The 20,976-nt window shown below is 42.6% G+C and overlaps 1 pseudogene; it reads left to right on the top strand.

Annotated features, from left to right (window-relative positions):
• The window catches only part of LOC123276922 (THUMP domain-containing protein 1-like), a 40,771-nt pseudogene extending 26,177 nt beyond the window's left edge, over positions 1-14,594 (top strand).
• The last annotated feature ends 6,382 nt before the right edge of the window (positions 14,595-20,976 follow it).

A 20,976-nucleotide genomic window follows, 5' to 3' on the forward strand; every position in this document is an offset into this window, starting at 1 on the left:
TATTATTTCAGCTAATGCGTATTCTGCCAGACCTCTTCCATCTTGGGCCTGGCGATTTTGGAATGCTGTGGACGTTGACAGTCGTTACAACTTTCTTCAGAATATGTGCGTATGCTGCTTTCCTCTGGAGATCTGTCCTTGCTGTGAGTATACTAAATTTCCTTATGGCTATAGTTTTAATCATAAATAAGTAGGAATTTCGATAGTCATTGGACCTTTTATTTGCATTCGGTACAACAAATTTCCCTCTAAATGCTGCTTTCATGGCATCTCACAAATTTTAATAAGTCCTATTTTCATTATCATTTAGATTGAATTATTTAAAAATTTATGTTGAGACATCTTCTTTGACCCATGTGTTCTTTAGAAGTGTGGTGTTTAATGTCTAATTCTTTTGTAGTTTTTCAGCTATCTTTCTGTTATTGATTTCTTATTTAAATCCATGGTTGTCCGGAAACATAGTTTCTATGATTTCTATTACTTTAAATTTGTTATGATCAATTTGTGGCCCTGAATATGGTGTATCTGACTGAATGTTCTACGTGAGCTTGAGAAGGACATATATTCCGCTGTTGGATGAAACCTTCTCCAGACGTCAGTAGATCCAGTCGATTGAAGATGCTGTTCAGTTCCACTGTACTCTTATTGAATTTCTGTATGCTGGATCTGTCAATGACGGATAGAGGGTTTTGAAATCTCCAGCTATAATAATGGATTCATCTATTTCTCTTAGCAATTCTGTCACTTTTTGCCTCATGTATTTTGACAGTCTGTTGTTAATACATGCACATTAGGAATTGTATGTCTTCTTGGAGAATTGACCCCTTTACCATTAAATTGATGCCCCTAATTTTCCCTGATAATTTTCCTTACTCTGTGGTGGTGTTTTGAAGGATAATTTCATTGGCTACAGAAATGTAGTTTGATGTTTCTTTTCTTTTAATGCCTGAAATATTTCATTCCACTTTCTTGTTGATTACATGGTTTCTGAAGAGAAGTCTGATGTGGTTCTCATCCTTGTCCCTCTATGGGTGGTTGTATATTTCCCTACGCCTCTGCCCTCAGCTCCTTCCAAAATTTTTTGTCTTTGATTTTCTGTAGTTTAAATAGTATATGCCTAGATGTAGATTTTTAAAAAATTTATTTTGGTTGGAATTCTTTGAGCTTCCTGAGTCTATGGTTTGGTGACTATCATTAATATTGGAAAATTCTCAGTCATTATTGCTTCAAATATTTCTTCCTTTCCTTTCTTCTCCTGGTATTCCCATTATGTGTACGTTACATCTTTTGTAATTGTCGCACTGGGCTTGGATTTTATGTGCTGCATTTTTAATGTTTTTCTTGCATTTGTGTTTTAGAAGTTTATACTGACATTTCTTCAAGCTCATTGATTGTTTCCTCAGCCATGTCAAGTCACTTAAGGAATGCATCAGACACTTCCCTCATTTCTGTCACAGTGTTTTTGATTTCTAGAATTTCCTTTGGATCCTTAGAGTTTTCATCTCTTTGCTTACATTCCCCATCTCTTCTTGCACGTTGTTCATTTGTTTCATTAGAGCCATTAGCATATTTATCAATTTGGTTTTTAATTGTCTGATAATTCCATCATGTTTGCCATAGTGAGTTTGATTCTAATGCTTGCTGTCTGTGTTCAAACTGTTATTTTTTTTTCTTTTAGTCTGCCTCGTAAGGTTTTGTAGAAAGCTGGATGTTGTGTCCTAGTTTAAAGGAACAACTGCGGTAAATGGGCCTTTAGTGTGAGGACTTATATTTGTCTGGCTGGGATTAGGCTGAGTTTACTCTTAGGTGAGACAGGAAGAAGAGAGAGCTCTGGAGCTGGGTACTTCCCTTCACCTAGGTCACTTAGTCTTTGGAAAAACCCCACTTAGGCTCTGTTAAAGCAGTTTCTCTCGCAGGCAGGTCTTTTTAAGAAGAACAGAATACCATGAGTTTATTTCTAAATGGCTATTTCTGCCCTCTCCCTGCCAACAGCATGAGCCATTTTTCTTTAATATTTTCTGCGGGAAGCTGTTGGGATCCCTGAAGAGAAAATTCACACATATTTGAGAGGCCCCTAACAGTGGGCACCCTGGCATTTTCAAATCTCATGCTTGTCCACACTGAGCAAGCAGGAATTCATCAATTAACAGTATAAGTTTGCCTACCATGGTGTTCTGATTCCTATGGAGATTTCTCACCTTGGGCTTCTGCTCCAAGAAGTGGTGCTTCTCTGTGCTGCCGTCTGGTTCTCTGATTCTGCAGGCAACAATGGCCCTGTGACATCATTTCTCTGACAGATATATGAAGAGTTTTTGACTTTCAGTTTGCTCAGCTTTTTTCTCGTTATGTGGACAGGAGTGACAACTTCCAAGCTCCTTAGAAGAGGGGCCAGAATCCAGGAGTCCAGCTCTTTCTTTTGTTTCCTTTACTAACTTGAACACAAATTCATGTTTTAAATGGAAGATAACTTTGTAAAATACTCTCAAAAGAACTCAATGAGAAAGACAACAATATGTTCTCAATGAAAAAACTACAATTTATAAACACTGCCCTTTAAGAAGAAAATGTAAATATTAAGTATTTTGTGAGCCGATACTTTCTCACACTTGCCCCTGCCAGCATGGTTGAGTGGCAAAGGACAGGGAAGCTCACTATCTCCTGAGCATTGTGTGAAGAAAGGAATAGCCATGATTTTCCATTTGCCCTCCATGGATGCATTTTCCTATAAGAAGATTATTAGGTCTGACATTTGATACTATAATAATATTGCAATATCTTGGCAACTTTTTTGGACTGTCCTCAGGATCTGATCATCATTTAAAACTTTTGAAACAGGAAATATGTTTTTGGGGTCAAGAAAATGAATGTTGGGGCCAGCCCGGTGGTGCAGCAGCTAAGTGCCCATGTTCTGCTTCAGCGGCCTGGGGTTCGCTGGTTTCGATCCCAGGTGCAGACATGGCACCACTTGGCAAGCCATGCTGTGGTAGGCGTCCCATGTATAAAGCAGAGGAAGATGGGCACAGAAGTTAGCTCAGGGCCAGTCTTCCTCAGCAAAAAGAGGAGGATTGGTGGCAGATGTTAGCTCAGGGCTAATCTTCCTCAAAAAAAGAAAAAAAAGAAAATGAATATTTACATGGTATTAAAAAGGGGTCCTGTCCGGATTTTATTGAGCTATAATTCCACCAGGGATGACTTGTGGCTGGGAAGTATTTTTTGGCAATTCTTGAAATGCTAGCTGTCACTTATGTTGTTGACTGTGCTTTTTCTCTAGCTACCCCTCACTCTTTTTCTCATTTGATGACACCCTGTTTTCAGTGGTCTAGGAAAATCATAGGACCTGATGTGCCATAATTCTTTATCAATTCAGCAAATAGGCAACTCTACGTAAGATTTCAGAAAAGCTTTCTGGTTAGTGAAAGAGGCATATCTAAGTAGAAAGATTTCACCTTCTCATTAATTTTGTAATTTTCTAGTAGGCTTTTAAAACAACCCCAAGTTATGGATTACATGCGTTAATATTAGGGTTGAGAAAAAAGATCAAGGTTTCAGCTCTGGCTGGTGTTACCGCTTCTGTCTGCTACATCAATATACATTTAATCTTCTGATCTATAGGTAAAAGCAGAAGTAGGAGGACCTTCCTGATTCCTGGGAACACCCAGCATGCTGAACCCAGTGGGGTGCCCATGCATGGGTGCTGGACCAGGTGCACCTCCTCTGGCGTGGTCACCTACGATGCCTCAGCCTGCACTACATGGTAAGATGAACTGAGGAGTATCACTAGACGTGAAGAATGTTAATCTTTCTCCCTATGGATTTGGTGGGATGAATGGAGACATGTAACTGAGGACGCGTAAGTCCAAGGGCAAACCTGACTTAAGACACTGTAAAATTTCTGACGTTTGTGGGGACAGACATCCAACAGGCAGTGGCATTGCTCCACATTGAGCTGGGGAGCTGGGCAATCACATGGAGAAGGGAAGAAGGTGCTTCAAGAAAGGCAGAAAGAGCGGTTCTGCAGAGGCCCGTTGCACGGAGACAACATGCTGGGTGCTGCGCAGATTGAGGAGCACCACTCAGGTGCTTGGCCACCAGCCGACACCTGAGCGGTCCACACATTGCTGAGGAGTCATACAAACTCTTGAAGTAGGCCCTATAGGGTCTTCCTCAAGGGTCAGGGAGCGGGTGTCCCAGTGATCCTCCGGGGTGACCTGAGGTGTGTGGAGAGCAATCAGCAGCAGGCCAGGGAGACGCTTTGAGGAGGATGGCCCAGAGGATCTCTGTTCCAACCTCACTGTCTGCGCAAGACACACGAAGCCTGAGTCTCTCCGGTCTTCACTTTTCAGAGGCAGGATCTGCAGCCGGGAGCTTCTTCGTGCCAAAGGAGGAGGAAGGCCAGGAGAGCGAGGGCAAGGTAAATGGCAGGGTCTCTTTTCTATTGAAACTTTTTCTTAAAGCACAGCCATGCGCTGCAGTAGGTTGCTGGCTCTGCTTCTGAGAGGGTTTCAGCTCTCTTTGGTGCTGGAGCTCGCGTGGGCCACGTCACCCTCCCTTCACCCTTGTATCGCGCAGGTGAGCGTGCGGTCCGGCGGGCCGGCCACATCGCGAGGACCAGCCTGCATGCCCAACGCCACGGGCGTCGCGGCGGCCACGAGCTCGGGGCCGCCAGCCCCTCCTGCGGCCGGGGGGCCTCTGAGCCATCCGCCCTCGCCTCCACCTGCCCCCCGCGGTAAGGCCACCTGAAGAGTCGGAGTTGCCTCGTAGGGCGGGTTCATCTCTTGGCCTCTGGCTTGGTTGGGTAGAATGGGGAGACGTGCGCGAGGGCTCGGCAGCGCGAGGGCCAAGCCGGCCGAGGCCACTGGAGCGTTCCTCGCGCTTGTCGGGCCGGACGTCCCACGGGCTGCGTCCTCTTTCCAGCCTGGGCCGGGCCGCTGGGCCGTCGGGTGCCTGCAGGAAGGAAAGAGGATGCCTGCAGAGAGGCAGAAGGGGCGGTTCTGCGGAGGCGCGTGGCCCGGAAACCCCGTGCCGTGCCCTGCGCGGGTTGAGGCGCTCCCCTCGGCCGCTTGGCCGCCGCCGGCCGAGCCCTGAGCTGTCCACAAGTTGCTGAGGAGTCGCGGAGACTCCCGCAGCGGGCCCTGGGGGGTCTTCCTCAAGCAAGGGTCGGGGGGGCGGGGAACAAAGTAGGTAATGCTTAAAAGCAAGTGGTTCTAGTGGCAGTGGTTGCAGATCCTTATGAATATACTGAGAACCACCCATTATACACCTAAAATGGTAAATTTTATGGTATTTGAATAATACCTCAATTAAAAAATTCCAACCCAAAGTGACTGTGTGATCTTTGCAAGTGGTTTAGCTTCTCTAAGCCTCACATCATTTATCTTAAACTCAGTTGTCTTAAAATGGCAGAGAAGAGAGAATGGATATTGGCAACAATTGCTGTCTTGGCTCTAAATGGCCTGGAAGGTCTGGACCAAGCCCACCTCTCCCATGACTCTGGGCATCATAACCCCCTGCTCTGTAGTCTGTGCACGAACTTTCTGAGAGTTCCTCTAGTGTGACCTGCTCCCTCCGCCCAGGACGCCCCCTCACCTGGTGAACTCCTGTTTAGCCTTCAGGTCTCAGGGCAAGCAGGGCTTTCTTAGGGAAGGCTTCCTTGATGCCTAAAAGAAGCTAATTTCCTTTAAAAATGTATCTTCACAGAATCCCAGTCCTTCACTTCAGAGCAGTCACGTGTTTCTTAACAGCGGGGATACATTCTGAGTAATCCGTCGTTAGGCAATTTTGTCATTGTGCAAACATCATAGAGTGCACTTACACAAACCTAGATGGTATAGCCTACTACACACCTAGTCTATACAGCACTGTCCTTATGGAATATGTGGTCCATCGTTGACCAAAACGTCATTATGCGGCACATGAGTGTATTTCAGTTTGTGGCTATATTTTTATTAGAATATTATTAGGTTAAATCTTTTGTTCTGCTGTATATAAGCACCATGAGTCAGGGGTTGTGTGTTTTGGCTTACCATGATGTCCTTTGTGTAGAAAAGTGTAGGTTTTCCATCAATATTCACTGAATGGATGAATGAATCGGAAACCTGGACACAGAGATGCAGAGGCCCTTTTACAAATTCTTTCAGCTGTTCCTTACCAGACTTGGAATCTACGCCTCAGCACTTCTAGTTCAAAGTATCAGCAGATCTATGTTTTTAAAATGTTTCAAAGTATCAGAAATGTTGACCTTGTTCACACTTCCATGTGCCACCTGGCTGCACATTAGAATGGCATCTTAATGCACCAGAAAACCCATGCACTGAGGCACTAATATGATAGGAAATGTAGGAGGCAATCTTCAGCTTTAGAAAGGAAAATCATCCTAGGAAAACCTCATTGACTGTGTTAAAATTACAGTCCACGTGCCAGAAAACATATGGCATGAACTTTAGAATGAAACAGGCATTAATTCAGCCTTGAGGCCCCAACACTAGCTGTGCGGCATTGGACAAATTACTTCCCCATTTTGAGTCTCCGTTTTCCTTCAGAGAAACTGGGAATAGTAACTGTCTACTTTCTAAGCTTGTTATGAAGTTTAAGTGCAATAAAGTGTAAAAATGAAGAACGTAAGTTACCTGGGAGCAGGGACGATGTTTGTTCTCTGCCGTATCCCCAAGACCTTGAATCATGTCTGGCACGTAGCAGGCACTTAATATTTGTTGAACAAAGATTTTTCAGTCTTGGAGGGAGTTCAGAAAGAGGGACGGGAAAGATTTTTAAAATAGCATAGCTTTTAAAGAAAAGGTCACGTTATCCTACAGCACCAAATTCCCTTTTATATTTAGGAAATTGAGAGTCTTTTTTTCTTTTTTCTAAAACATGCTGATACAATGGGGAGTAGGATGCAGAGGAGTAGGATGCAGAATTTGCATGAATGTTTCAGGTAAAATTGGAGGCTTCCAATAGATTTCACGCTGGAGGAAGCTGCTTGAGCCAAGCCTTAGAGCTCGGGGAGGCCAGAACATTGCCCTCCTCCCTCACCAGAGGCAGTGAGATGAGCAGCTCTGGGCAGCATATGAGTCTTATATCTCCTAGCATGGAATGCTCAGGTCTTCATGTTTTGGGCCCATGACCAAGCCAGGTCGCAGTTATCTGGCTCCCTGTGACAGTCATCCTCCATGCCAAGGGAAGATGTGACCCTCCAAAACATGAGACTTGAGGACCTGGGTCCCCCGTGCCTGGCATCTGCTCAGAAATCTTAGAGGAACTGTTGATCCTCCAGGTATCTCATGGGGCCAGCAGAAGTGGAGAATGCCCTGGCGGAGCTCTCAGCTTGCCTAGCCCCACAGGCCCAGTTTGAGGGGAGGGGAGGATGAGGACACAGAGGTCATCATGTCTGTGTGTGGGCGCTGGGAAGGCAGGTGCAGGGGAGACTTCCAGGCCATGTCAACCCAGCCTTGGAGGTAGGGTGGGGTAGGGGTGGGAGGTGGGGGGGGCGGGGGACAGGGGCAGGGTGCCCGCCAGTTGGTGTGCATGTGCACTTACACTGTGTGGTCACCAGGAGGCACTGTGGCCTCATCTGTGACTGAAACTGCTGCTGGTGCTGGTGCTGCTGATGACATCCAGTACTTAATGAGCTCTTATGTGCCCCCTCATCTATCCCTTACAGCAACCTAATGAGTTCAGGACTCTTATTATACCCTTTTTATAGATAAGGAAACAGAGGCCTAAAGAAGTTAAATAAGTTGCCCAGATGCCACAGCGGTGGAATCAGAATGGAGATCTAAGCAGTCTGGCTCCAGAGCATGCATTCATTGACTCTACAGGTGTTAACTGAGCATCTTCCGTATGTGAGGCTCTGTGCAATTAATAATGTAAAAATAATAAATCACCAATGCTTCTTAAATACCCACTGGCCTTCAGCCAAAAACATACAATAAGAGTAAATATGGATATAGGAAAAAATGTATACATAGGAAAAATGATAGGAATAATGATAAATTTAAACTAGCCAGATGTCTCATATGCATTATCTCATGGAATCTTTACAGAAACCCTGTGAAGAATGAACCTTACTGCCCCCATTTCACAGAGAAAGAAACTGGGGTTAAGAGAGCTTAAGTAAGTTTCCACGGTGTAGAGTGGAGATTGGAAGTCCTGGGACTTGAGCCAGGTCCCATCCTTTTCCAAAGCCGCCATGCGCTTAACCACTGTCGGCTCAAAAGTCAACTTCTCTTTCCTTTCCTTCATGAACATTTACTTTTCAAACCGTATAAGTGGTTGGCACTCAACCTGAGCCCCCCATCTGGTTCTGCGCTGCAGGGGCTGAAGGCGTTTATTGTCCTTACCCCGTAGTTCCCGTCCCAGGACTGAGACCAGCTCACCAAGGAGCAGCAGCAGCACGTGAAGTCAGGGACAACCCCATAAAGCATCTGAGGAAGGTGACAAGCGCTAATGGATGGGGCTGGTCCCCCTGAGTGGTTCACAGTGCTCTGCTCCCCAAATCTCATAGGATAACAGAGTGAAGGTTAGGTAGCCAACAGTACTAGCCTTTTCCTCTGGAGGAAAAGCAGTATTTAGCACAGGCTGCTAACAGGAGGGGCCTTTGGTTGTATCATTATGGCCTTTAATGGCTGCACACTTTCAAGGCACTGGTTTCCAAAGGACAGATGCCCCTGGGAGATGATGCTGCTGATTATGTTGAGCACGGGGCCTCAGCACATGACTTCTTCTTGTCCTTATTACAGTCTTTGGACACAGGCATGGACATTCTCATTTTAATGAAGGAAACCAGCTCAGTGTCACACAGCTGGAAAGCAGCACAGCTGGGTCTTGAGCCCAAGGCTCCTGGCCTGGCCTTCAGGGGCCATGAAGGGCTCCCCTGCATGGGAGGCTCACACTGGCTTTGCGGAGCAAGCACTTCCTTGGCTGCAGGAAGGATATCCCCTGTTCCCGGCCCCCAACCTCTGTCACTTCTCCTTCTCCCCCTCGTCCCTGCTGGAGCTATGATCAGGGTGACCCTGGCACCCTTCATGGAAGTCCCCAGTCCCTTACAGGCTGGGCCTCTCTTCCGTTCACTTCTAGGCTAGTCTGACTTCCACACCTTCTGTACTGGTCTCTCCTTGTGTAACCAGGACAGCCCACCTCTGGGGTTCTTTAGGCAGCCAACAGCATCTAAACAGAATTTCATGTGCACTATTGTTTTGTTGTCCTTGTTTTGTTTTTAATCATTTCTTTATATTTATGGTAAAAGACATGGATTTTCTGCTATAACAGTGATAGAATATTTCCTGTTTGCTATAAATTTACATAATAATAAAAAGTGGTGGGATTTAAAGCAATGATTTTAAGCTGCCATGGGCCTGAATGAGTTGGGGAAACTGTGCACAATCATGCAGAACAGCACCTCAGGGAGCTCAGGACGGGGCCCAGGAGAGATGATCTCCAGTGGGGTTTGTCCTAGTCACCTGGGTCCCTGGGCCCCTGCCCGCCTATGTGGCTCTCCCCACCCATCACTCCTGGTGCTGCCAAGCTCTCTGGGTGTTGTCCCCAGTCCCCCCCAGGAGAGAAGCTGATGAACTTTCTCTCTTAAAATGCTCAATTTCCTGGAAATCGGGAGATCAATCATGAGAGTCAGCTTGGATTTTCCCCCACTGAGGTTTGTAAGGTAAAGCCCATGCTAACAGGTAGCAGGGTGACAGATAAGTGACATGTTCACCACTGTTTCAGGTGTGAAGATGTCCGTTTAATCAAGGATGATTCAGAGATCATACAATCTCATCACACAGAGTGGAATTCCCAGGGCAGATGGAGATGTATTTTATTGCCGTAATGTTATGATCATTGTCATTCATTTCCAATATAATCTTTGACTCTTATTGTTTTGTTTTTTCTGAGGAAGATTGGCCCTGAGCTAACATCTGTTGCCCAATCTACCTCTTTTTGCTTGAGAAAGACTGTCACTGAGCTAATGTCTATGGCAATCCTCCTCTATTTTATGTGGGATATCGCCACAGCATGGCTTGATGAGCAGTGCTAGGTCCATGCCCGGGATCTGAACCTGTGAAGTGCGGGCCGCAGAAGCAGAGCACATGAACCTAACCACTAGGCTACTGGGCCAACCCTTGACTTTTATTCCTAAGGGTACTTCTCAATTCCCAAACTTATGGAAATTTCTAGTCTGTGTTTCTATCATGGATTTACAGCACAATTACATTGTGATCTGAGAACATCCTCTGTGGGATTTCATTTCTCTGAAATATATTGAAATTGGCTTTATATCCAAATAGGTTTAATATTTATTTAATTTTTGTAAATATACCACATGTGCTTGAAAATAATGTATATTCCACAGTTGTTTGGTGTAATAATTTCTCTCTGTATATATTTCTATCAGGCTAAGATGCTTTGCTGTTCTAATCTTCTCCATCCCTACTGATGTTCTGTCTGCTTAGTCTGTGAATTGCTGAGAGGGAGGGTAACGATCTCCTACTCTGCTTGTGTATTTGATTCTTTTTGCAGTTCCGCCATCATTTGTTTTATATGGTTTGCCTCCGAGACTGACTGTGGGGAAACCTGCAGTGTTCCAGAAAGAAGGGGGTTGAGTGGGAAGGACCAGAATCACAAGGTCCTGGAAGGTTCCAGAGAGGAACTGTCGTTAGGATCGTGTGTGGTGGGGCATCAGGTCAGGGAGGGGTGTTCTAACAATGAAGTCATATGGGGTCCACTGTGATGGAACGGGGGAAGGCAGGAGATTGGTCAAGAGAGAGTACCACAGTCCCCACTTATCTGAGGGGGAGACATTCTAAGACCCCCAGGGGATGCTTGAAACTGTGGATAGTACCAAACCCTACATACTCTATGTGCTTTCCTATGCATGCATACCTGTGATAAAGTTTAATCTATAAATTAGGGCCAGTAAGAGACTAACAACAATCACTGATAATAAAATAGAATGATTATAACAATGTACTGTAATAAAAGTTATGTGAATGTGGTTTCTCCCTCAAAGTATCTTATTGTACTGCACTCGCCCTTCTTCTTGTGATGACGTGAGATGATACAATGCCTACCTGATGAGGTGAAGTGAGGTGAATGCCATAGGCATTGTGACATGACATTAGGCTATATTGACCTTCTGACCATACTCAGAAGGAGGATCATTAAGCCATGACCGTATTGATGGTTCGATGTCAGGAGCAGACTATGTCGATGGCTTGGGATGCAACAAAGGGATGATTCATGCCCTGGGTAAGACAGAGCAGGACGGTGAGAGAGTCCATCACGCCACTCAAAACAGTGCACAATTTACAACTTATGAATTGTTTATTTCTGGAATTTTCTATTTCATATTTTTGGGCCACAAGTAACTGAAAACAAGGAAAGTGAAACCGTGGATAAGGGGCACTACGCTACAAAGCATCTGTGTTGCTAAGGCCGCACCCAACAGGAGAAGGCTCAGAGGAGGCTCATCTCCTCCAGCTGCTCCTGAGAGTCCACTTCACCTGTCCTGTGTCCCACTGACCTGCTGACCTACTGACCTCTCAGGCTTGGTCTGCCCTGTCTCCCCCCACCCCTGCCAGACCTTTGTCTACCCAACTCCCCACCTTTTTGCCACACCCCTCCCTGTCCCCATTCTCAGTTCCAACCCTGCCCACACCCAGACCCCCTCCCCACCCCTGTCCCTCCCCCACCTCCTCCCTGGCACCTTGAGTGCCGCCTGAGAGAACCAGGACATGGAGGCGCAGAGGCTGCTCTTCCTCTTGGTGGGGTCTCCTGGTCACCGAAACTCGACTGAGAGTAAACCTCGGACATCAGTGGTTCCTTCCTTTTCATCCTGCTGCTTCACACTGTGGTTTAAATAACAGCTTCTTTGGATTTCTTTGAGGGGAACTCGGTCCTGTCTGCCAACAGGGGACCTAAGTGCAGGTTTCTTGAGCAGCCTGGCCAGGCTCTGGCCCCTGCTGTCCTCGTCGAGTTCTGGGTCAGCCGGCTCTGCTTGTTTTAGGAGCAATACTGTGAAATACACAGTGAGTTCTGGCTCGCCACTCTAAGAGTTGTGTTTTTGACTAGTTTTGATTCTCATAGTTTTAACCATAGAACATGCAAGATTCCTCTCTTATGCAAATCTTTTATGCAGTTCAGAAATCTGACATTATGTGCCCTGATTCAAAATAAAAATGAATGTTGAAAGAAAATATTATCAATGATTTTAGAGGTTCGGTCTTAAGGGTATTCTATACTTAATTTTTACTGGTAGATTAATTCAAGTGTAGTTATAATAGTATCTGCCTATCTTAGTTATGCTCATATCTATATATACTTCTCTTGTTTATAGTTTGAATATAGAATTTTAATTTTTTCCCATTCATTCATACAGGATTGGGATGTTTTTGGGTATTTTTCAAAGAATTACACCCAAGCATTTCATGCATGCCCACACTTAAATCCCCAGGTAAGTTTGTAATTTATTTATTTATTTTTGTCAATTACAAACTGGCTTAGAAATTCATAAGTTAAATTCTGTTAACTAACTTTTTTAAATGTTTGAAAGTTTTTTTCAGGAAAATAAAAACCTCTAACACTTTGTAAATCCATTTTTTTTCTGAAACTAGATTGAGGAATAAGTGGTGTAAAAGATGCAGCACTTATTTCAAGAATATAATTTATTGAATTTTGATATATGTGTACAGCCATGCAGCTATCACCACGATTAAGATAATAAACATATTGAACACGTCTAAAAGGTTCCTCATGCTCCTTCGCCTCCATCTGCCTTCACCCCCTTTTATTCCCACACGCGTTACCTTCAGCCACTGGTGTATAGTCTATAGATTTTTATGTAGTGGAATCATATAGGATTATTTTTAAAAACCTGGATTCTTCAGGTCAGCAATATCATTTCAATGTTTACCCATAACATTTTGTATACTCATAGTTTGTTCCTTTTCATTGCTGTATAGAGCTCCTTGATATGGGATATACCACAATTGACTCATTCTCTACCTGAAAAAAAGCCATGGGGCTGGTTATTTCCCTTTGGTCACGCCCCTTAAAACATAACCCTGGAGTAGCACCTCTGCAGGACTGTCCAGTGTGTACTTGGAGTTTGCAGTTCCATGATGAACTGGTTGAGAAAAAATCCAATTGGGAATGTGCTAAAATTTTTTTAAATATCTAGTACATTAATAACAATTATTTTTGGAATTCTCGTTCAATAGAACAATCACTGACGTGGCATTTTGGTCTTGCTAATTACCACCAACATTTTATTATGGGGATTTTCAAACACACAGCAACATTGGTTCCCTAACATTTTACTAAACTTGATTTATCATGTATCTACCCATACATTTCTCTACCCATCCATGAGTCCTTCTTATTTTTGATGTATTTCAAATTAAATTGCAGCCATCAGTATATTTCTTCCTAAATATTTCATCATGCCTGCCAGTAACTAGAGTTCAATATTTATTTACATATATTTTTATTTTAATATAAAACTACATAGAGTGAAATATACAAATCTGAAAATACATTCACTGAGTTTTGACAAATATATATACCAGTATATTCCAGCTTCATTCGATATAGAATATTACTGTCTTCCCAGAATGTGCCCTCACTCTCCTCCCAGTCAATCCCTGCCCTCATTGTAGGTTAATTTTGCCTGTTCTAAAATTTCATGTAAATAAACGCGTGCCGTATGTGCTCTTTTGTGCCTGTCTTATCCTGTTCAGCACAGTGTTTCTGAGATTCATTCATGTTGTTGCATGAATTAGTAAATAATTCATTCCCTCTGAGCCATATTCTTTTGAATGAATACTTCTGTTTGTTTAAAGACAGCATTTGGAACTAAGGTATCTAGTTTTCAAGAACATACAGTTAAATCTAGAGCAATCAGTGCAGAACAGTTCTCAGGAGCAGTTTGCACATGCTAAGTGGAAATCTTTGTCTTTATTTACATTAAATGTAATAGAATTAAAATCTAAGATCTTAGAGGAATTACACATATTTGTACCATATACATTATCACCACTTTTGTTTATACAAGCCTCAAAAGTTGATTATTTCTGATTAAAATCATATTTTTCTTGACTTTATGTTTTTTGTCTTATGTTGATCTTTAAGTGATAAAATTCAAATTATCAAAAGAAAGTTGTGATTCAGAGAGATGCTGGCCCAGCATTAGACACAGGAACTGGTAGGGTCCCAGGTGAACTGGAAATTGAGCTCTGCTTCAAGATGCCCACAGTCACAGGGCCTGACAACACTGCCAGCTGCTAAAGAAACGTGCGAGTGCCAGTTCTGATCTTTTCTGAAGCAGTGGAATCCACTGGGGATATCTGAGGGGCGTGGTCACCTCTTAGACACTACTTTAGAACAACGAATCTTTGTGACTGCTATATGTTCAATTTCTTTGAGACTTTCTATTATTTTATTTACATATGTTAACATTATTTTTATTCCACCTATTTGATATTCTGCCCAACCATTTCCATCCTGGCCCTGAATTTTATGTTTTCTTTGGCAGCTTGTCGTTATTACTGCCTGCCTGCAAATTGCTCTATTGGCCATTTACTGCTGGAATATGCTCTTCGCTGTGAGTATATTACAGTACTTTGTAGGTAGACTTTGATTCCTAAATATGCAGGGGTTTTTTATAGTCACTGGGCCTTTCATTTGTTTCCTTTCAGATTATTAACAAGAATACAAATTAATGTTTGAAACTGAAGCAACCTTGTAAAATATTCTGATCTTTTTTAGTAAAGAACTCAGTAAACAACTATAAACTCCATAAGAAAACTTCAAGCTTGAAATCCTTTCTATCAAAAAAAATAATAAATATTAATTGCTTGATAGGCTCTTTCATACACTGTTAGAGAATTGTGAAGTCTCGTAACCATTCTTAGATACAGGTTAATGGTATGTATCTGAAACCTTACAAATGTTAATTTTCTTTTCTTGAGTATAATTCCACTTCTCATAATCCACCCTCAGGAAATAACCAGGCATGCAGTTAAAGATCTTGTATGAAGATATTTAATAGGACAGTATTGATTATAGTAAAAAGATAGCAGCAACCTAAATGACACTTAGTAGGAGAATTGTTAAATTATTGTACATCCACACAGTGAAATGCAGTCGGCCCTCTGTATGTGCAGGTTCTGTATCCATGGATATGGAGGACCAAGTAAGGGATCTGAGCATCCTCTGATTTTGGTATCTGCTGGGGGATGGATACCAGATCGCTGGAACCAATCTCCTGAGGATACTGAGGGGTGACTGTATCGGGCAGCTTTTAAAATTTGTATGTTTCAAAGACATTTCAGGAAATGGACAATGCTATTGTCAAGTGGAAAAACCAGAAACCATGAGTTTCTATACACTGTAGTTAAAAATGTATATGCTTCTATATAAACCTAGAATGAAAAAAATTGCTACATGAAAACACCATAGAATGATAAGAAAAAGTGCTTATCTTTAAGGGACAAGGTAATTTTTAACATTTTTTCTAATGCATCTGTTTGCAAAATTTCCTGACTTGATTATGTACTATGGTGCTTAGCAAATTTCTTCTTCTTTGAAAAGCATTTTATTCACCAAACATGTATAACAATCTTTTATCAATAGACCAGGATGAAACTCGAAGACATGGTTAGACGAAGACCATCCTTAGGCCCTAGTTAATTGATATGCATAACTCACCTTAATGAAGTGAAATGGTTTCTGACACCAGGCAAATGTTCACATTTTGTCATATTCGCTTGTCTTCCCACACATTCATGTCCGAGGCATCCTTGGACTTGATTTATATTTTAAGTCCTTTTAATATGTTAATTGTGGAGGGCAGGACATGACTATATTTGGTGATGGTCCCAACCAATGCCTCAGTTATCTAACATAACTGGGAACAAATTGTTCTGCATAAATGAGCTTTGCAGATGACTGAAACTGATGAGTTAAAGTGGCAGAGTTTTAGGTACAAAAGTTCTAAAATTGAGAACAGATTTCTGGACTTCATAATTGTAATGGACCTATCATTGTAAATGAATTTTTCCCCATGCATATTGCTTGGGAAATTCCTTGAAAGCAAACGTCTTTCTCCTGGGTTCCTGGGATATCTTCTTCCCCCTCGCCCAAGGAATTCCTTCAGAAGAAAGAGAATCAGAGTACAACAGAGCTTGGAGCGGGAGAAGGGGAAAGCACTTCATGTTCCCACTGCTTCTCTCATCTGAAACGCCCCTCTGCTCTGATTTTCAGGAGACTGTTGTCTTGATCCTGATCCTGCCCCTCAGCTGAATTACTTGACTCTTGAATCCTCCTCCTTCCTCTCAGTTGCCATTCATCGCTCCTCCTGCTTGTCACTGCCTGTGGGTAGGGTGTCATCAGGTAGAGGAAGCTCACTGTCTGCTGAGCAGGATGCAATGTTAGAGGAACATCCTTGACTTTCCCGTTGGCCTTCTCTGGATGCATTTCCCGTGATAACATATTATAAGTGGTGTTTCGATACTGCAATGATATTCTTGTCAAGTTTTTCAGGCTGAACTCAGCATCTGATGACCATTTATAACTTTTGATCGGGGAAATATGTTCTAGAGGCCAAGAAAGTGTGTCTTTCCATGTTGTTTAATTGGGGCCCTGCCTGGGTTTCACTGAGCTGTAATTCAGTGATGTCTTCAGGAGATGACTCAGGTTTGGGAAGACTTTTTGCTTTTTCTGGAATGTTAGCTCTCATTACGTTGTTGCTTGTCCATTTTCTCTAGCTGTCTCCCACTCCATTTCTAATTTGACAACCTTTGTCGTTAGTGATCTGGGAAAGGTATAGGACCCGATTTGTTAGAATTGTTTGTCAGTTCAGTGAATAGTCAACACTGAATAAAAGATTTCTAAGGTGTTTCTGGTGAGTGAAAAGGCGTATGTTAGTCCAAAAGTTTTGCCTTTATTTTTGTTTTCTTGGAGGCTTTGAAAACAGTCCTTGATTCTGGACTTTATTATGGCTCTTGGCATTGACAAACAGAATGCCAGGTAAATGGTGCATTAGCATATTAATGTTAAAATGTCTGCCATTTCCATTATTAAAGTGAAGTAGATTGGTGTGCATTTAGTAGAACGTAACTAGAGCTTTTGTTCCAAAATAAGATATTTACTTTAATTCTCTTTATTAGAGATGGTTTATGAAATATCGCCAATTAAATAGGAAATTCTTTCTATTGATTATAATTCTATGAATTTATTTTGCTGAACTACAACATTATTATAATACAATTGGATTACAGTTTTGACTGTATGGTCAGGAACTGTAGGTTTGTTTTAAAAATGACATGTTTTTACATCAATTTTGCTTCTCCTTCTTCTAGGAATGCCCTCCGGTGCATGAAGGTAAGATTTCAGGCTTCTGTTTTCTTTGTAATATTTTCTCAAGACAGATGTTTGATGTGGGTTCTAATTCAGCTAGAAGTAAATACATTGACTTCTCAGGTCTGGTTGGCCTCTTAACTCTTGACAATTTTACTACTCCTGGTTTGCAGCCCAAATGAAGACATAGACTGAGTTGCCACCTATTGAAGTGGGAGACCGAGAGGAGGAACAGATCACATGAGTAGTGAGAAGGGGAGGAGTTTAACTCTGATTAGAAATGTTTAGGAAGCCAGTGATGACATGAGTCTGAAATTTGGCCGGAGTGCTTTGACCTAACAATTGGGGGAATGTAAAGATGATCGAGATTGTATATGAGCCTATCAAGAAGCTTAAGGCTTAGAGAAGAACCTAACTACTGCCAGGCAAAGTGTGTGTCACAACAGAGGTTGAAACCATGTGTTCTGAGTCTTCAGTGGAAGGAGCCCCTAAAGCCAGTGGAGAATGAGGCAAAGTGAATAGGATGCAAAGTGGGGCTAATGCATTCTGCATCGGCTTCGTAGACTGTGACGATTAAGTGATGCTGTCTGTTGAGAACCAGGGTGGCTGTCAGGCACACAATAGGCCCTTAAAAGCTGGTGTCTCTTATGGTGACTGGAGCATTGGTGGTAGGGAGAAGTGTGGCCTCAGGGCAGCAGAGCTGTCATGTCATGCAAATAGAAGATAAGTTTGTACTTTGGGGTCAAACAGTAGAATTAAATGCCTGTCAGAAGATTCTGGAATCCTGGGTCATGTTCTAGGTGCTTTATACGTGTCATCCACCTGTAAGGTGAGTGTTTCATGTGTGTTGTTTACCTATATGGTGGGTGGTAACATTTGCATCTTTGTGGTGATATATCTTGTGACAGAGAAATTGTGAGTTATCCAGGTCCTGTAATGACCAAGTGGTAAAGCTGAGACTGTACTCAAGTGTGTTTGATTCCAAAGACCTTGTCCTCCTGAGCCACCCACCCTGGTTCTCATGAAAGGGAATCTGCTGGGCCGCAGAAAGGCATTGGAGGCCTTTGAGTAGCCAGTCAAGTGACATTTAGAAGAATCTCTCGGGATAATTTTATTTTTTTTGAGGAAGATTAGCCCTGAGTTACATCTGCTGCCAATCCTCCTCTTTTTTTGCTGAGGAAGACTGGCCCTGAGCTGACATCCATGCCCATCTTCCTCCACTTTATATGTGGGATGCCTACCACAGCATGACTTGACTAGCGGTGTCAGGTCCGCACCTGGGATCCGAACCGGGGAACCCCGGGCCACCGAAGTGGAATATGCACACTTAACTGCTGCACCACTGGGCCGGCCCCTCTCTGGATAATTTTAAAGGCCAGGTGGAAGTAGGGGAAACCTGTAGGAAGTCAGGTGTTTTGTTTTCTTTTCATTTTGAGTTTTGTTTTTTGGGTTTTTTTCTTTTTTAAGTTTTTTTAATTTATTTTTATTTATTTAATTTTTTTTGAGGAAAATTAGCCCTGAGCTAACATCTGCTGCTAATCCTCCCCCCCCCCTTTTTTTTTTTGCTGAGGAAGACTTGCCCTGAGCTAACATCCATGTCTGTCTTCCTCTACTTTATATGTGAGACGCCTGCCACAGCATGGCTTGACAAGAAGTGCATAGGTCCACATCAGGGATCCGAACCAGCAAATCCCAGGCCACCGAAGTGGAATGTGTGAACCTAACTGCTGTGCCACCGGGCCAGCGCCTTGATTTTTGTTTTTTAACACATTTACACTGATCTATTTATTTTATTTGATAATTCGAGGACGGAATATAAGTACATCGGTTGCTTGATTTTTCGCTTGTTTCTCCTCTGGTGATGACAGGGCTGTTTGAACTGTTCATATTTTCTAAGAATATTGCTTAATGATGGGATGTTAGACTAAGACATTTTATTGTGTTTCCCCATCTTTGCAAAAAGGTTAAATAGGAATCTCATTGAAATAGGGTTCTTACTTCCATATTTGTTTCCTACATTTAAAAGGCCACTAACTAAGCCTTGCTTTCGTCAGGGACCATAGTCCCGCTGAAAAGTTATTTATACTTATAGTGCCAATAACGTGCTTTTGCTGTTGACGTATTGTGGTAATTTAATTTTATTGGTTTTAGTAATAATCTTAGAAATGGTTTTCATCTCTTTATGATTAATTTCCATCACCTTTCAAGGGAGATAAAGCAATGCATGCAGGACATAGCCTATTTAAAAACAGACATAGCCACGTATGAAAAAAAGGTATAATCATCCTTTGATTTTTCTTTTCATGGCTTCACGTTGAAGTAATTCCACTTTCTTCTAGTTCACTTCTTTTGCTGTCTCTTCCTTCATCCTAGTGTCCCGTTTCATTACATTGTATAACAGTCTAAATTCCAAGCAAGCATCTTAGAAAGTACCACTTTTCTTATTTTAGTAAGGACTTACCCACGGGAGACAGGTTCTGCTATCACTGTAATTAATATTCTTGACTTCTGAATCCTTTATCATATATTTGTGTAGATCAAAGAAGCAAAGCCTAAAAGAATTGAGGGTAAAAAAATCTCTTCTTTTCCTAGATTACACTTTAAAAACAGAAGTAAAAGTAATGGGGAACTATGACTAATGTCTATTTGTTTTGTTGAAGAATAACCTCGAATCACTTGAACGCACTAATGAAATCCTTAATAGCATCATTCAAAGTATACATGTGAAGTTGCAGTCAGATAGAGACCGGAACATCAAGAGTCAGGACTTGGTGGGGGCTGGCCCATGACCTAGTGGTTAAGAACAGTGTGCTCCGCTTTAGTGGCCCAGGTTCAGTTCCCAGGTGTGGACCTACACCACTCATCAGTGGCCATGCTGCGGCAGTGACCCACATGCAAAATAGAGGAAGATTGGCACAGATCTTAGCCCAGGGAGAATCTTCCTCAAGCAAAAACAGGAAGATTGGCAACCGATGTTAGCTCAGGGTGAATCTTCTTCAGCAAAAAAGAAAAAAAAAGAATCAGAACTTGGGAGAGTTTTGCTACTAAGCTATGACCCTAATTTGGCTTTTGAGACTTTTTGTTCATTGGATGAATTGAGCCCTGCATTCCTCCATGCTGTTCACTGCTGTTTCAAGTACTAATACCACAATGCCTTTTTAAATTTAAGGACTTAGGAAGAATTTTTTTGGTTTTTACATCCTTTATCATTCAGCTCTCCCTTCCCTTCAAGAAACATAGAACTGAGAAATTGTAGGAGAGAGTATTGGAGACTTCTAGCCATGTTGAAAAGTCCTATCCCTCTTAATGTGGAGCAGAGAACTTTCAAGGTGAATCTGGTGACAATATTTACCTTCCACTACAAAAGGCTGTTCATTTGAGCTGTTTGGCTGCAAGATTTGTGACATTTGTGTTTGGCTTCAAGGCAGTGACATGTGTGATGACAATAATGTATTGCCTGGGATGGCCATTCCCAGCAGGGCAAGCAGCTTGAGCAGGGAGTGTGAAAGCAGCATGAGGTCCACGCAGAACCACTGCGTGTTTTCCAGTCACATAGTGTGGGCAATGCAGTTGTCCTCACCAAGATGTCACTGTTGCCAGACAGCCCTTGGTTCATAATCTAAATAG

This window comes from Equus asinus, chromosome 14 (genome assembly GCF_041296235.1).
Source record: "Equus asinus isolate D_3611 breed Donkey chromosome 14, EquAss-T2T_v2, whole genome shotgun sequence".
Lineage (NCBI taxonomy): Eukaryota > Metazoa > Chordata > Mammalia > Perissodactyla > Equidae > Equus > Equus asinus.